Below are 17,658 nucleotides of genomic sequence, written 5' to 3'. Positions count from 1 at the left end.
ATGTGAAAATGCACAACTGTCATAGGTACACATGCAAATGAGGTACTTGCATGTGTAAAATGGGCATTTAGGAATTTATCCTTCCTCCCCTGATTTATGTATGCAATCTTGGTAACTGTACATGCAGATGTAAGTGCACAAATTGGGCTCTGCAGTGCTTTGTAAAAAAATGTGGCCCAAAGAGTCCAGCAAGAAATTATTATGGCCTTCTAGAAGGAACGGTACATGGCACCTGAACATCTAAAAGTAATTAAAAAACATTCTTGGAACTTACAGTGCTTTATTATTTGTACAGCATCAAAAATTCAAATAGTGGTTAAAAATACCGAAAACAGGAGAACCTCACCAATTCAAACCAAACTGGGAAATGCTTCACAAAATTACTGAATTTTACAAGTTAATAAGCAAATGAATAAACAGATACCACAAAGGGAAAAAAGCAGAGAAATTGTCCCGCTTTGTTCATTTCTTTTAATAACTTCAGTGTAGTCTTAATGCGCCATAATATCCCTTAATGTGCTAGTAAGTGTACTTCAATATATTTTGTATAAACAATGAAGTCTAATACAAAGACCTCAATTCACCACCTGCTATAGGGGCAATGCCCCAATAATACTGACTGAATAATACAAGTGCATGTCAGTGAGTTTCTGCTATTAGAAAACAATATCTCTGCCCTCAAGAACTTGCACCCTATGGGCCAATTTCTGTGTGGTGCTGAGTGCTCGCAGCTAACGGTAATACAAATAATAATATTAATAATAATAAAAATAATAATTGAAGAAGAGGGCAGTAAACACCTTGCAGGGAGCGCTCAGGATCTTGCAAGAACAGATCCTGACAGACAAAAACCAAAATAGGACCACAGTGCAGGCTCAGCAGAGGGAGGAGAGGGGAAGAAACCACCTTAGTGAGAACAGATTGGGAAGGCCAGTGGTAGAAGGTTTTAATGGGAGCTGCTAGGAAATTTTTGGAATTTTGAAAGGAAATGGAAAATCCCCCCCCCCCCCCTCCTCCCCCAGTGCTAATTTAAAAGGGATATTTAAAGGGAAAGAATTCAAAAAGCTTCTGAGAACCTGAGAGAGAACCTAATGAGCTACGAAGTCCTCTGTGGACATTGCTTTGAGGATATAAATTTGCGTGCTTAGCTGTTCGATAATATCGTGATGGGTGCTAGAGGAAAAGGAGAGGCCTCTGCAGGTATGTGGAATTCACTTTGCTATTACAAAGTGCAGTTCAGATACAAAAGGTAATTTGTTATAGAGAAAACACTGGCAAAATATTTTTTTATAGCAGCTATCATCTGAGGATTTTAAAGAGCTTTAGAATCATTAGTGAATTCTCAATGTGTGTGCAACCCAAGTATTATCCACATTTTACCCACAAGGAAACTGAGGAACATAGCCTAAGTGATTTGGTGGAGTTTACACAGTGAGCCAGTAGCAGAAACTAGACTAGAAACCCTGGCTCTGTGATGCCCAGCCTTGCACCATAACCACAAGACCGTCTTTCCTCCCTACCTGCATTTACTGATCTGCAATATTGATGGTAAAAAACACAAAAATTCAAGCTTTTTAAAAAAATGAATTCACTGCTTAATGGAGTAGACACAAAACCAACTCTTACAGCGCAAAAGGAAACAATATGACCCTGTTTATCTGCAGTACTTTGAATCTCTGTTCTCTGTTAGCTTGTGACATCTGTAGTAAATGCGTGTTAGAACATTTACAATTTTTGGCTGAATACGCGGATATGGAGTCTAGCCGACAAACAGCCAAGCTATTTGATAAACAGAGTGGAATACACACAAAACAGCCACCTCTAAATGCAGTTAATTATTAACACCACTCTCACGGTGCTGTATCAAGGGCCAGATTATCTGTGGTGGAATACTGAAGTCATTAGAGTTCCACTGATGATGAATCTGGCCCAATTAATTTAATATTGTCAATTTACAACTGTAATACATAATAGTAACACACAGAATTAGGGATTGCACTATAGAAATCATATTCTATTAATACCTATTACTCATATAAATTTTCCCCAGTCTTCTCTCTAATTAGGCATGGTTTTAAAGTGTAATCCTGCACCTCTGAAGTCAATGAAAGTGTTGTCATTGACTTAAAAATAAGCAGGATATAGCTATTAATCTGTCACCAACGATGTGTTGTATTCTGTTTGTATACTAAATTCTTACAGTCATTTTGGAGAACACTTTCCTTTTGATAAAACAATACTTACAGAACACTCTTAGAGAACTCTTCACATTTTTTAAAGCCTGCGCAAACATTAACAAATTGAGCTTTATCACGTCCTTGTGAGGAAGGCAGTGGGAGGTAAATATTATTCTAATTTTACAGATGGGGAAACTGAGGCACAGAGCAGTGCCGTGACATGCCCAAGATCAAACAGCAGATCACTGGGATTAGAATTCAGAGGTTTCACTCTCCCTTTCCCAGGCTCAGTAAAACAGACCGAGAGGGGCATATTCAAGAACACTCTGCACTGGCCTAACACTGCTCCCATCAAAGACAAAGCAGTATCAGGCCAACCCTGAGCGCGTCTAGAAATCCAACCCTGATCTTTCTGAAGTTCTTTGTCCCATGTTTCCAATATACCAGAATATTTTTACACTTTTAGCAAGATTTAAAAAAAGAAAAAGAAAGGAAGAAGTGAGCGGGAGGTGGGGGTAGAGGGAGGTTCTCCCATCATGCCTACTGGAAGCTCACTGCCTCACCCTTCCCCAACACAACCACTGCTTCCTCTTGATCATTGCAGACATACTGACCATTCCAGCAGATGATGCCTGACCATCAAGATGCACTTCCAGCATGCAGAATTCACAGCTGGGATATCCCAGATCTGATACTATGCAGAACATTTGGCAATTAGTACTTCATAGGTACAAGACTTGCTAAAACTAAGACATGGAGGTGAGGGGGTCAGGTCAAGAAATCTGCCCCATAAAATAAAAATACAGAAATTCACAAATTAAAAGATTTCTGGCGTAGTTCCAAATGCAGCCAGCGAGGTTGCAAGTATAAACGTAGCAAGATCTGAAGGATTTCCGTTTGCCCTTCCTTCCTCTCCCCATAGCAATGTTTTGCACAGGCATAAGGAGAGTATGATTACTTGAGGGTATTTAAGAGACATTCCTAACACTTCTACCTCAAATACCAGCCAAGCAAAACTTTCCTTCTGAGTTTTGAGAGCTAACATATCGTTCTTCACATCACCATCAAAACTAGCACTTGCAGCTAGGGACCAATAGTCCATAGTCTGTGAGAACCATCTTTTTTAAAATTAAATGCTGCCAATCCTACATTTTCAGTTTGTATTTATAGTTAGTGAACAATAAGAACGTACAGTATCAGCAAGTCCCACACTTCTGAAATTACTTACCTGGAAACTTCTCACTCCTACAGAGAAACTGGTCTGAAGAACTTGCTCACCAATTTACAGCAATGTACTTTCCCCAACATTGAAAGTGCTGGCGGTCTCAATATCCCTCGATCAACATCCATCTTTACGATGTTGATGATTAAAACAAAAAAGCAATTATGGGCCAGATTCCACCTGCTGTTCTGCTGATGTAAATCTGAAGCAGCTTTGCTTCCTTCAGTGAAGTTACTTCGGATTTGCAACTGCAGAACGGAGATCAGAATCTGGCCTGGGATATTTTATACTCCCTTATTAAAAAAAAAGTAATGGAAAAGGAACTTGCTGTTTTATATAGCTATGAAAATATCCCCATAAGGCAATCTGATGACTGTGTCAATGCATTTTAAAGAGCACAAATGAGATATTAGCTATTGTAAAATTACAAGCCTCAAGTCTTACAATATTCAAAAGATCACTGAGAGAGACGAAAAACACACACACAGAAAGAGTTACCTCGATTCTTGTTGAAAGGGACGCAGCCAATACAAGGCACACGGTATGTTTTCGGCCGTTAATAAAAAGAAGCGCAAGCAAATGAATAGCTTTCAGGTTAATCCAAATCGTTTTAGTTTCTGTGCTGCAGTTTCACCACTCCCACAGAGTAATTGGTACGCATACTTTATAATGAAAGCAAAGTACAGGTCATAATTAGAATGGGAGGAGACCAAAAAAACCCCAGTATGCTAGTCGAAGTATAATTCTTGCTGGTTTGTTTTAGAGTGGGGAGGGGAGGGGGGGACGCGGAGGGAAGAACAGGGCTTGTGGGAGGGAGGGAAAGTAGAAGGAGGTTTTTCTACAAATACTTATACGTTTATCTACATTTTATGTGATCTGAATGGTAAGACCAGGAAGTAAGAGAACTTTTAAGTGAGTGACTTATGGAAAGATTATCACATGTCTGACAAGCAGAACAAATTATGGTGCCAATTTTTCTCTCGGTTACAGTGGTGTAAATTTGGTGTTAAAGCCATTGACCGATGAATTTCTTTTGGTATAAATGAGATCAGAATTTGGCCCTGTGTAAAGACACTGGGGGAATTTTAAAAGAGAATTAAAAGAGTGAGGTATATTTACTTTTGGATACTTGCCACATAAAAGTACATGCATTAATAAAGAATAGGTTATCTATAGTATGAGTCCTCTAAAGTAAAGCTGGGAGTTGAAAATATAAAAATGAGACAGCAGAGGACTCCGGCTTCCCTAGCAATGTCCAAGGCAAAGAAGAGAACACAGCTTAACTAGTTAAGCAATTGTTGCTCCAAAGGTCAGTTCAATATAGGAATTGCCACACTAGATGAAACCAATGGTACATCTACCAATGGTAGATTATTTGATATACCTCTATCGTGTTTCCTCTTATCTGTCTCCTCTCCGAGCAATCTAACCCCAATCTATTTAATTTCTCACCTCATATGAAATCTTCACACAGTTCAAGATTTTAAAATCAGTTTTAAATACACCTCTACCCTGACAGAACGCGACCCGATATAACACGAATTCAAATATAACGCAGTAAAGCAGCGGGGAGCCCCGGGCCCTTTAAAGCACTGCCCAAGCCCTGCTGCTTTACCGCGTTATATCCGAATTCGTGTGGAGCCCCGGGCCCTTTAAAGCGCCGCCTGAACCCCGATGCCGGATCTTAAGAGGTGATTTAAAGGGCCCGGGGATCCCCACAGCAGCTGGAGCACCGGGCCCTTTAAATTCCCACTGAGCCCCGTTGCTGGAGCTCTGGTAGTGATTTTAAAGGGCCCGGGGATCCCCACAGCAGCTGGAGCACTGGGCCCTTTAAATCCCCGCTGAGCCCCGTTGCTGGAGCTCTGGTAGTGATTTAAAGGGCCCGGGGCTCCCCACAGCAGCTGGTGCACCAGGCCCTTTAAATCACCGCCGGGGAAGCCGGTCCAGTCCAGCACGGTGTACCGTATCGGACCGTACCTGATATAACATGGTCTCACCTATAAGGCGGTGAGATTTTTTGGCTCCCGAGGACCACGTTATATCGAGGTAGAGATGTATTCAAAGACAGGATGATGCATAAAATGACCAACTGAAAATTACTACTGTATATAATCATCTTTTGCCTTTTCAGTGTTCTATGGTAGTGCAGTAAATCCGTATGCCAGAGTGGAACCATACTGAAAAGGGGTTAGATGTAATAAAGTATGTTTCAGTACCTATATAGCATCACAGCTGATTTCAGTGAATACGATTGTGCATACAAATTCAATTTAGTGTCACATGATTAATTATCCCGTAGGACAGCATGGCATGTTTCATCTAGGATCATTAGTAGCACACCATTAGGTGCAAGATGCAAGAAGTGTTATTTGTGCTAAGTATCAGACACTGGTAGCACTTCTAGCCTCAAATGCTAATAAGCATGGAAGTCAGAAGCACACTTGGCATCTGAAGTTGCAGCACTTCTGGTGTTAACTGTAGAAACAGCTGTCTAAGAGTACTACATGAGAGTATGTGAGGGTATAATGAGAAATAATAATAGTAAGCCACATTCTCAGATGGTATAAATTAGTTTAGATCCACTGGCTTTAAAAGTTTACACCAGCTGAGGATGTGGCCTAGTGGGATGACAATCTACATTTAGTCTGTTACCTGAAAAAAAATGCTAGGTAACGAGATCTAGTAAACTGTGGAATATTCATCAAAGGGAAATGTGGTAGCAGTCCTTCTAGGACATAATTCTGCATTTCCGTAGGGTAGGGGAGGGACTATAGGTAACCTATTAGATCAGGGGTTCTCAGACTTTTGTACTGGTGACTCCTTTCACATAGCAAGCCTCGGAGTGTGACCCCCCGTATACATTAAAAACACTTTTTAATATATTTAACACCATTATAAATGCTGAAGGCAAAGCAGGGTTTGTGGTGGAGGCTGATAGTTCGCGACTCCCCATGTAATAGCCTCGCGACCCCCTGAGGGGTCCTGATCCCCAGAGTTTGAGAACCCGTGTAATAGATCCTTTCCATCTCTAATTTGTGAGTTTCTATGTTAGGTTGGGGGAGGGAAGACTGTGAGGCAAGTGGGCAGGAGAAAGAGGAGTACATGAAAGGGGATTAAATAGGGTCTAAGGAAGAATGGCAAAGAACGGGTGAGCAGAGTAAAAAAGGAAGCAGAAATTAAAAATAGGGAGGGAGATAGAAGAGATGACAGAACAGGAGCGAGGCAGACACACAAGAACGAAGAGGCAAAATGTGACCCGTCAGAGGCAGCATTCCAATGTTAGTGACAGACCAGAAGCCCTGCTGCCTCCAGAAAGCCATCTCAGACAACGGAAGGGCCAGAAGCACTGAGGAAAGGCTGATTCATCTGACCTAAAACAAAATTGAAAACGGTGCAAGCCTTCCTTTTAAAATGGTGACCTCTTCTAGTCAATGGGAGGGCTCTGCTTTCTTGTGCGACAAATTCCTGATTCAAAGCTGACACAATGCAGAGCAGGTGTTAGAGTCACAAAATGACTGTTTGTTTCATTAGGCTGGAGCTGTGTATAATGAGCTTGTTTTATGTTCGATGGCAGTAAATTATTAAATAATTGACTTATTATACATAACTGGACCATATGCTACTGTCAGGCCTTCCCTGTGATTCACTGACATGTAGCTTTACTGGTATGTTTAAAGGTGACCTGCAAATCAATTTACTAAATCAACAGCTACTTTAACTCATAATAAATTCGGAGGGTCAAATTATGGCTGCCCCAGCAGGAGTACACTGTGCAGGGATTTTTTTAGGGGTGGGGGGAGAGGGGAGTTTGCAGAGGGCACAGGGGAGCCCTTAACACGGTTCTAGCTCTTTAGAATCATAATAACCTCACAGTCTGGCTAATGGGAGCATTCACTATGGTATTAATTTATGTAGATGGAAACACAGCAAGCGGTTTGCAAGTCACTTGCAGGCTACTCACTCAACACATGAAACTCTGGTATTTTCCTGTTCTTCCAAATAAGTCACATCTCCAGATCCACTTGTGTGTGATGGCCGAGTACAAGAAAGGACCAAAAATAAGCAAAACTAACATAAAACCCTCCAGTAATTTTTATGATATTGTCCGAAACAGGTGGATACAAGGGAAATTCTGAGCAGAAATGAAGGCTCAGAATTCAGAGTATCTTCACTGGACTAACTCAAGCCTCCTCAGACTGGTTCTAGCTGAAAGACTCTGGAGCTGTAAACCAATAACTGGATCATTATGGAGACATCTACCCTGAGTGATTCTGTATTAAAAACTGTTGCATTAAAAGAGGATGTAAAACTCTTGAACACATGAAACCTCACACTGAACAGGCCCAAGATGATACCATCTCAATAAGACCAAACTTGACTTCCGAAGACCACTGACACTCTAAAGTGTCCTGCCAGGATTTTCGCCAGTCAAACCAATACACAACCATTCCTGGTGGACATTTTTTTTTGTCAATCTTACATTTTGTTTTGGGGACCCCTGAATTTAAAGGCCATACTTTTGGAGCTCAGGTTTCAGTGTTTAATACTGGATTACAATTTGAACATTTGGGGAAACTTTCACAAAGTATACCTGTAGCAGAGTGGTCACCCTGCTCCTGCCCAGAGGGGTTAAAAGCAGCTCGGGGGGGAGGGCTGTGGCTGGGGAAAGGCTGATTGGGGAAGCAGCCTCAGCCCCAATCAGGGCCCAGCTGACCCTTATAAGAGGGCAGTGGGCCAAGAGCAGACAGACTCTCTCTAGCTGTTGAGAGGGCTGGGCCTGGCTGCTGGGAGCTGAACAAGGTACCCAGAGCAGAGCAGAGCAGAGCAGAGCAGAGCAGAGCAGAGCAGAGCAGAGCAGAGCTGGGCTGGGCTGGGCTGGGCTGGGCTGGGCTGGGGAAAGGCCAGAGGAGCTGGGGGAGCTCTGGCCTGGAAAGCCCCCAGGCTGCAGGTCTTGTTAAAGGCCAGACAGGTACTGGGGTTGCAACAGGGCAGCCCAAGGGTAGTAGGGTTACCATATTTCAGCAAGCAAAAAAGAGAACGGGAGGAGCCCCGCCCTAGCCCCGCCCCTCCCACTTCCCGCCCCCCCAGAACCCCCAACCCTCCCCCCGTTCCTTGTCCCCTGACTGCCCCCTCCTTGGACCCCTGCCCCTAACTGGCCCCCAGGACTCCACTCCCTATCTAAGCCTCCCTGCCTCTTGTCCCCTGACTGCCCCAACCCTTATCCACACCCCCACCCCCAGACAGACCCCTGGGACTCCCACGCCCCATCCAACCACTCCCCACCCCCTGACAGCCCCCCCCCCAGAACTCCCAACCCATCTAAACCCCTCTGCTCCCTGTCCCCTGACTGCTCCGATCCCTCTCCGCACTCCTACCCCCTGACAGCCCCCCCAAGAACTCCCAACCCATCTAAACCCCTCTGCTCCCTGTCCCCCGACTGCTCCGATCCCTCTCCCCACTCCTGCCCCCTGACAGCCCCCCCCCCCAGAACTCCCAGCTCCCCACCCCCCCGCTCCTTGTCCCCTGACTGCCCCCTCCTGGGACCCCTGCTCCTAACTGCCCTCCAGAACCCCACCCCCTACCTAAGACTCCCTGTTCCTTGTCCCCTAACTGCCCCCTCCTAAGACCCCCCCAACTGCCCCCCAGGACCCTACCCCCTACCTGTACCCTGACTGCCCAAAACTTTCTCCACTCCCCCCCAAAAGCCCCCCCCCCCCGTTTCTTGACTGCCCCCTCCAGAACCTCCCTGGCCCCCTTACCCTGCTGCTCAGAACAGGGTGTTGGGCTCTGTGCGAGCCGAGCCGGACACATGGCTGCGCTCCCCAGCACAACAAAACCCGGTCCCTGGCCCTGCACAGTGCTGCTGGACCGGGCTGCAGGGGAGAGCTGCCGGCTCAGAATGCAGGGCGGATCCGGCTCCTCTACAGCTGCTCCAGAGTCCAGCCCGGGACTTTCCTGCAGCCCTCCCAGCTGCTCGCTCTGCTCTGCCGGGGGAGGGGGGGAATCCCGGACATTGTGAGTGCTTTACAAATTCCCCCCGGACGCTATTTTTAGAACAAAAAGGAGGACATGTCCGGGTAAATCCGGACGAATAGTAACCCTAAAGGGTAGGCAAAGGCAGCAGCCTTTGCCTATGATGAGTGGCTTTTACACTGCAGTCCGCCCCAGTGACCGGGGGGCTAGGTGGTGACTGGCAGTAGCCAAAGACTGAGGCAAGGTGGGGATAGGGGGTTGGGGAATTCCCTGGGAGGGGAGACCCAGAGAGCTGAAGGGGTACTGCCAGGGGGCAGCACCCAAGGGAAAGGGGCACTGGGGTCTGGGAGGGACACGGGGCCAGCGACAGGCAAGACTCGGGCCTGCAGCGGGTGCTCTGGAGGCTGGTGAGCTAATTCCTTGGACGTCCAGCGGGAGGCGCCACAATGGTGAGTTGTCGCTCTGCTACAATACCAAAACAATATTTTTTTCATCATGTGGGTTTTTGTCGCAGATGCCAAATGAGCACTGCATCGTCACAGACCACTTCCATTCTCCATCAGTGCTTACATGGCTCTACTCTGGATAGATTCCCTAACTAGCCCCTCACCTGAACTTCCTCTGTGCCTCGAGCTCCAGCTATTACTCTTCTGCACCCTCAAACTTCTGACTAATCTTATATGGTTGATCAGCAAGAGACCCACTGAAAGAGTCCTGATAAGGTTCAATCAGACCAGGGTTCCTCTCCAGCAACGAACAGGAGAATTTAAAGTTCTGCTTCACACTCCACTTTGCTGGCAAGCATAGATGCCAAGTGTGGGTGCTCTGGGGCTCAAGCACCCACTGAAAAAAAATAGAGAGGGTGCTCAGCACCCACAAACTACAAGTTGGTGGCAGGAACACATACATGGCACACAGTGAAACCAGAAGGCAGAAAGCACCTACCGGCAAAAACAAAAGTCAGCGTCTGTGCCGGCTCCTAGCCTGCTCCTTGGCCCTATCCAAGTCACTTACCAGGGGCCTCCTTCTACACCTGGAGAATTTCTTCTGATTAACCAGAGAGAAGCTTTGGTCCAATGAACTTCACCAGTTCTGCTGGACTGGAACTTAACAATAAAACTCCCTTTCAATTGTAACATATAACCACCCACAATGCATACATCCAGTGCCTCATAATCACACTCAAATACAACCTCCCGTCTCTAACCTCAGAATGTTTTGTGTAGAAACAAGACATTCTACACCTTTAAAAGTAAAAACATGCCTGTTGTTAAAACCTTAACCATATTTGACCAGAGATAGGCTGCGTATCTGAGTGAGATTTTTCAAGAATGGGATATTATGGTATTTAGGTGGAAAGTCTTGTAAACACAGGTTTGTCAGGATGTTAATGTTGCTTTAATTGCTAATTCTCTTGATTTTCAGTGAGTGAAATGCTACACAATGTACTCCAACAACCTTAAGTTAACGCATTTTTGTGTACGTTTGTGTAACATTTATGGATCATTTCTACTAGCACTACTGATGAAGGCAAACCAACTCTTACCAACCCTCCTAAATCCCAAATGGTAAGCAGCGCTTCTTATCAGAATTCAGTTGAAAAATATATACAGTACACAGAAAAACTACTCTGGCCTCATGATTAAAAAAGATGTTTCCTAAGGAAAACTGAGAGAACTGTCTTCAGTTTCACAAAGCCACTAGCCAAATGCTGCCCCCAGGTACGCACCCACTCACACACCGTATGAGTGAGGAGACATGACAGAATGGAAATTGTTGAGGGGGAGCAGCATTCTGTGGATTGGGTCATGGATGTAGAAGTGAGACATCTCACGTGTGCTTTTTTGGGTTGTTGATATCTGCATAGTGACCTGCTGCACGCTAACAGTGATGCAGGAGAGTACAGTTGAATTCGCCTGTATTACATACCCCTCACTTCCCTGATGTACATGCCAAATTAAAAACGGCTTTAAAATGAAATTTTAACCACTAATGGGAGTACATTAGTCTCCCATGTAAGTCTGTAATTTTAGCCCTGGTCTACACTACAGAAATACTTTGATATAACTACGTCGCTCAGGGCTGTGAGTAATACTGACCTTACAACTTCTCCTGCCAACATAGCTACCCCCCTTTTGTGGATGTGGAGTAATTAAACCGACAGGAGAGAGCTTAGGGCTGGTCCACACTAACCCCCCACTTCGAACTAAGATACGCAACTTCAGCTACGTTATTCACGTAGCTGAAGTCAAACTATCTTAGTTCGAACTTACCGCGGGTCCACACGCGGCAGGCAGGCTCCCCCCGTCGACTCCACGTACTCCTCTCGCCGAGCAGGAGTACCGGCGTCGACGGCGAGCACTTCCGGGATCGATCCCAGAAGATCGATTGCTTACTGCCGGACCCGGAGGTAAGTATAGACGTACCCTTAGAGCAGCTGTGTGTAGCTGCGTCTGTGCAAGTTAGTGTAGACCTGCCCTTACTATCCTCACTTTCATCCTCCTCCTTTCTTGTTTCCTCCCAGTGTTGTTAACTCCTCCAGATATCCTGGTCCTTGCCTCAATCACAAGCTCTTATGCGAAGTGAGTGTGGGTAAAATTTTAAATTACCCAAGTGATTTAGGAATCTATATCCCCATTTTCAAAACAGATTTAGGCACTGAGACAAACTCCTAAGTGTCTAACTTTTGAAAGTGGGATTTAGGCTCCTAAATCACTTATGCACTTTAGAAAATTTTATGCTATTTGCTCTGATCAGGGCTATGCAACTCTATGGAGCTAAATAAAAAGTGGTAACAAATATAAATTAGTGATAATCTTGGTGTGATGGCATGCTGGATTAGCTATCTAGAAGGTTATCTGAACCCCGGTCTTTCAGCACAAATAAAATCTGTATTCAATATGGGACTCCCAGCTAAGAAAGCCACCAGAGGACTTTCAGTGAAGAGGATTATTAGGGTTGCTTGCACTGCTGTACTGAATTATACCCATTTGTTTCCCCACTGCCACCATCACAAGTGAGGGAAGGAAAGCAAGTTAAAAATTCTTTCTAGACTAATCACTCACAGGAGAAAGCAAAATAAACGGGTCACCAAATAGGTTTCACATGCATTTCTACCACCTCATCCAAAATGTAGCCTAGAGAAGAGGCGTTAGTCACTTTTCCGAGCAATATTAGAACGCTGACTGTACCCATTCAACGACTCATACTCAAGAATGGAGGTGCCACATTGTGAATTAGGACCAGGAAATCCAACAAGAAAGATGGACTGCACAGAGTTGATATGCAAAGTGGGAACACAGAAAGGGTGGAGATAGAGACACAGAATGATTGTTCTTCAGTGCCTAATTGTGGTTTAATTCCTTAAGAACAAAGGAAGAGTTTCTGCATGAAACAGCCAGCGGAATATGCAGGGAGTCACATCCTGTTCAAAGGGCTGCTGTGTCACAAATGCTGAAACAACACGGCTGTCACATGCCGAGGGACATTTTCAGGGTGAAGAGGAGGGAGGCCAATACAGAGAAGGAGAGTGGATTTATTTAAGAAAACATTCTGGGACGATAACATTCTCCTTGTGAACAGGACAAGGGACTTTGATCCACAAAATATACATATCTTACAGAACATGCTGGCAAGAAAGCACTATTCTCACACACAGGCCTTCTGCCTCTACACTGCTTCTGGGACTCCATGCCCCTCTCACCCCCATAGCACACTGCTGCCCAGGTGGCTACTGCCCCCTGAAGCCTATGGTGGAGCCATATCACAGATAGCAAGCGTGCCTAAATTAATACTCAGACGGTCCACAGCAAAACCCCACAGGGTTGGGGTAGAGGTACAGTATCTCTGTCTCCAACCCCCAGTCCATCCTTTCTCCCTTCTCCATGTTCTCAACACTACCGAGGGCCTATTTTCAGGGTCTTGATGGCAAGGATTGGTGGGGGGAGTGGTCATTTTATAAAGGCAGCACTCCCCCTCCTATGCCCTGCCACGCCTGGTTGGGGAGCCACTAGGTAATTATCCCCTCCACCCACAGAACTAAGATAGTGCTGATATGCTAACTTCTAGGTATGTATAAAAAAACTGGTTCAAATCATGCAGCTAGTATTGTAGGATTTGACCCACTTCCTTTGATTATGAACGAACAGTAGTTTGTGGGGACGAATCCTGAGTCTGCACTTATGCAAAACTCCTGTCAAATTTAGAGTTTTCCATGAGCAAGGCCTATGCACTCGGGCCCCTGGTTACCTAAATATATTAAGGAGGAAAGACAGCAGGCATGCAGTGAGTTAAAAATAGTTATCTAGCACTGAGAAACAAGCAAACAGAACAAGTTGTACTGAAAGGGAATCTAAAAGGAGCGTATAAAGAGGATAATTACATTTTATTTGGTTAGAGATCAGTTTCACACTCAAGGCAAAAGGCAGGCAACCAGACTGAGAAAAAACTATTCAATGTTAAGGCACATCACAAAGCTAGTTTACCGTCTGAAAAAAAGGGCCAATTCTCCACTCACACCAGTTTTATAGGACTGTAATTCCACTGATTTCAATGGAGCTACTTTCACCATGTTAATCAGCACTGACTCAACTGAAGTGACACTGGCATGGGGAAGAATCGGTTCCATACCCAATGACATGAAGGGAAAGTTTCCCCATTTTAATCCTTGTACCTGTGATGTTGGTATTTCCTCAGCTCTTTCCTGGCATCAGCTGCACATGGAAGATTCACCGGAGAGTCTATGCTAAACCTGCAGTTCCAACAGTCACCAAAAACAAAAAAGACAGAAGTCCGTTTGCGTTTTCAAACATATCCTTCCCTTCTGGATGGAACTCCAGACACCAGTGACTCATGCAAAATTCTGTTCACTGCACAGAATTCTTCTGTGTAAATTTCAGGTGCTCAGTGTGAACATATTCAAAGTCCAGTACAAAACGATCGCTCACAGGCAAGTCAAAGTTGAAGTAATGTCAGCTTTTTGTCCTATTTTCTTCTGAAGGCTACAACTGCGTCATGAGTAAACACAGTGTACCTTTGCTCTAAATTACTTTCATTGTACTGTTAGTTGATGATTCATTATAATTACGCAATCCTGAGTGCTTCAGAGCCCTAAGAATCTGACAAGGAGCTGCATGTATTTAAAAAAAGAGAAGAGAAAAGGAAAAAAACTTACACGTATAATGGGGACCAAAGAAAAATGAAAGTTTCTTGCAGTCGGTGAGATCTTTCTAAAGCATTGAGAACCTGATCCAAACCCCCAGGGTCAACTAAAGTCTTTCCATTGACTTAACAGGCTATGAAACAGGCCCTAAAAAATGAGAGTAAAATCCAACACTATTCAGTATCCGTATGATCCCTGGAAGTTGCCCCTCACAAGTACCTCACAGGATTCAATCGAGGATACTCGATTTGGACAGCGGGTATTTCTATGCTGTAATTAGACACCCACGGCTGGCCTGTGCCAGTTGAGGCAGGCTTGCGGGACTCGGGCTAAGGGGCTATTTCAGGGATTGGCAACCTTTGGCACACGGCCCATCAGGGAAATCCGCTGGCGGGCTGGGCCGGTTTGTTTACCTGCAGCATCCGCAGGTTCGGCCTGTCGCAGCTCTTACTGGCCGTGGTTTGCCATTCCAGGCCAATGGGGGCTGCAGGAAGCGGCAGCCAACACATCCCTCGGCCCGCGCCGCTTCCCGGGGGGGCTGATGATCAACATTCCTGTTTTTTTTTTTTCCTGGATCTACCACTATTTCCATGCTGTCAGAAAAGTCACTTAACTTCCCTGAACCATAGTTTAGCCTCCTGTAAAATGGCTGTAATACTATTTACATACCTTTATAAAGATTGTGTGCAAATTAGGACCTAATTGTGGCTAAACCTGATGCTGGGGGGAGGGGGGGAGGCGCTGGAGGGAGTTGAAATAGGCCTCTCCACCCACCCTTATACTCCTGTAAAAGGGGCTACTCACCATGCACCTGGAGAGTGCAGGCTCTGCTCCATTTTGGTACCCCCATAAAAAAAAAAAAAGTCTGGAGCAGGGATTAGGGTGTTAGCTTAGGACTTGGGAGAGGTGTGTTCTATTCCCTGCTCTGTTACAGGCAGGCTATATGGAGCTAGTTGCTCTGGGCCTCAGTTCTCCCACCTGTAAAATGGAGATAATAGCCCTTCCCAACCTCACGTGATTGTTGGTAACTGCATTAAAGATTGTGAGGTGCTTCATCACTATAGTGATTGGTACCATATAAGTACTAATATAGCGAGATATGCCTGAAAGGAGATAGTGAGGATTGGCACCACAGGTTCATCTTCCTCTGAACAAGCTAGAACAGAGTCCATCCTCTTTCAGAGTGATGCAGCAGGCAAACCCCTATTCGCTGCCTGCAAACTCCCAGAAGTGTAAGTATGGCTGAGTTAACCCAAATCTTTCCTGAGTACTCTGGCTGCAGTGGCTCCTCCATTCACCAGGGTACAATCAAGTATTTAATATCTATACATGGCTTGCAGATTCTCAGGTATAAGTCTCTGTACAAATGAGAGAATTATTACAGTACATTTTTACAATCTAGATTATTTTAAACCCAAAAACTGACACAAGAGACCTCAGAGATTAAGAGGGAGAGCCCTTTAGTTATTTTGGTAACAGAAGAAGCAAGAAGAACAGGAGTACTTGTGGCACCTTAGAGACTAACAAATTTATTAGAGCATAAGCTTTCGTGGACTACAGCCCACTTCTTTGGATGCATATAGAATGGAACATATATTGAGGAGATATATATACACACATACAGAGAGCATGAACAGGAAGGTCACTCTGCTAGCTAATTTAACTATGGTAGTTTAAACCGCAACATGCAAGGAATAAGGAACTGGAAATGAATCACACAAGTGAAAGGGAAACAAGCAGATCTCACTGCATATTAACATAAGATGAGTTGCCCCCAAAAAGGCGCTTCCCCCCCTTTATTTCCTACCAGCTGATGTTTGAGGACACCCAGGCCAAAAAGAAAACAGATATTTGCCCACCCTTGTGGAGTTTATCATAAATCTACAGTCCTCTCAAAATCACAGAACATTTCTCCGAAACAAGAACTGCTGGAGAGGGGGGTAGACTGGTGTGAGTATGGCAGCTTTAAATACGAGCAGAACTTTCTGAGTTTAAGCTACAGGTTTCATTTCACACAGGCCACCTGTTGTGACATGACGATGTAACATCGCAATGCTGTTCATAATTTGTGCTGCATTCATGTTCATAAAAGATGCCAACCGCAAGAGTCAGAGCAATTGGCAAAGTCATATTAGAGAAAGGTGGAGGAATTTTTTTTTTTTAAACCTTTTGCTTGTTAACAGTGACCGCCTGACTACACTGGAGCCCGAAGTGCTCTCTCCCTGTATGCTATCCATCCATCCACCAATATACACCAGGATCTGCATGGCCAGAGGCAATGCATGTTTCTCCATACTGCTGATCTCATCAGGTGTCAACCCTGACCTTGAGGTGCCACTTCTAGCAGAGAGAAGAAAATTCAGTCTCCACCAAACAAAGATGCTTTCCCTTGGCAGTTTCTAGTGTTTTCCATTGGAAGCTGGCAGAACCAGAACAGTGCTCTGTTCTACAGTCAGAGCCCCCCCCCCCCCCCCCTCCACTACTCACTCCACAATGTTTAATGTCAGCCTCCAGAGACAAGTGGTGTTGGATATGAGCTGCTTTATGCTGTGTAGGAATAGTACCATCGCTGAAATCACGCCATCTTCCTCTTTTTAATCACCCTAGTGTGGACACATTGCAAAAAGTCATGCCTGACCAGCCTGGGGAGTGGGGGAGCAATGGAGAAGAAGAGAGCAGGCACACCTCTGATAGAAAATACAGCGGTGAAGACATCCACATGGGAATAGAGAAATGAACAAAACTGGAGGCTGGGAAATCCCCCTCCTCCCATTCCTCTCCAATTTGAATACAGCTTCTATTTTTGACTGAAGAAAGTTAAGGCACCTTAACGCCTACTCAGCCTATGGGGGAAAACACACACACACACACACACACACACACACACACACACACACACACACACACAGTATGTCTCCACTTCAATCTGAGGGGAGACTGCAGCACAGGCAAACATACCCACACTAGCTTCATCTGCACCAGCTTGGCTAAAAATAACCGTGTAGAGGCAGTGGCACGGGCTTCCGAGTGGGTTAGCAATGTGAGTATGTATGTAGGCTCTCCACTGTGCTTGTACGAACTACACTAAAGCCTGTGCTGCGGCACCTACTTTTAGCCAGGCTAGC

The 17,658-nt window shown here is 45.0% G+C and overlaps 1 long non-coding RNA gene across 5 annotated transcripts in view; it reads right to left on the bottom strand.

Moving 5' to 3' along the window:
- LOC128830167 (uncharacterized) overlaps nt 1-17,658 on the bottom strand; it is a 191,113-nt gene that overhangs the window by 57,798 nt on the left and 115,657 nt on the right. The window contains exon 1 of one of the 5 annotated variants that reach the window (XR_008443551.1): nt 14,045-14,264. The exons of the other annotated variants lie outside the window; for them this stretch is intronic. This is a non-coding gene — a long non-coding RNA (uncharacterized LOC128830167). Of the gene's footprint in view, nt 1-14,044; nt 14,265-17,658 lie in introns of those variants that run through there. 5 annotated transcript variants of the gene reach the window in all.

Source organism: Malaclemys terrapin, chromosome 1 (genome assembly GCF_027887155.1).
Source record: "Malaclemys terrapin pileata isolate rMalTer1 chromosome 1, rMalTer1.hap1, whole genome shotgun sequence".
NCBI lineage: Eukaryota > Metazoa > Chordata > Testudines > Emydidae > Malaclemys > Malaclemys terrapin.
This window is presented reverse-complemented; position numbering and strand designations above follow the sequence as displayed.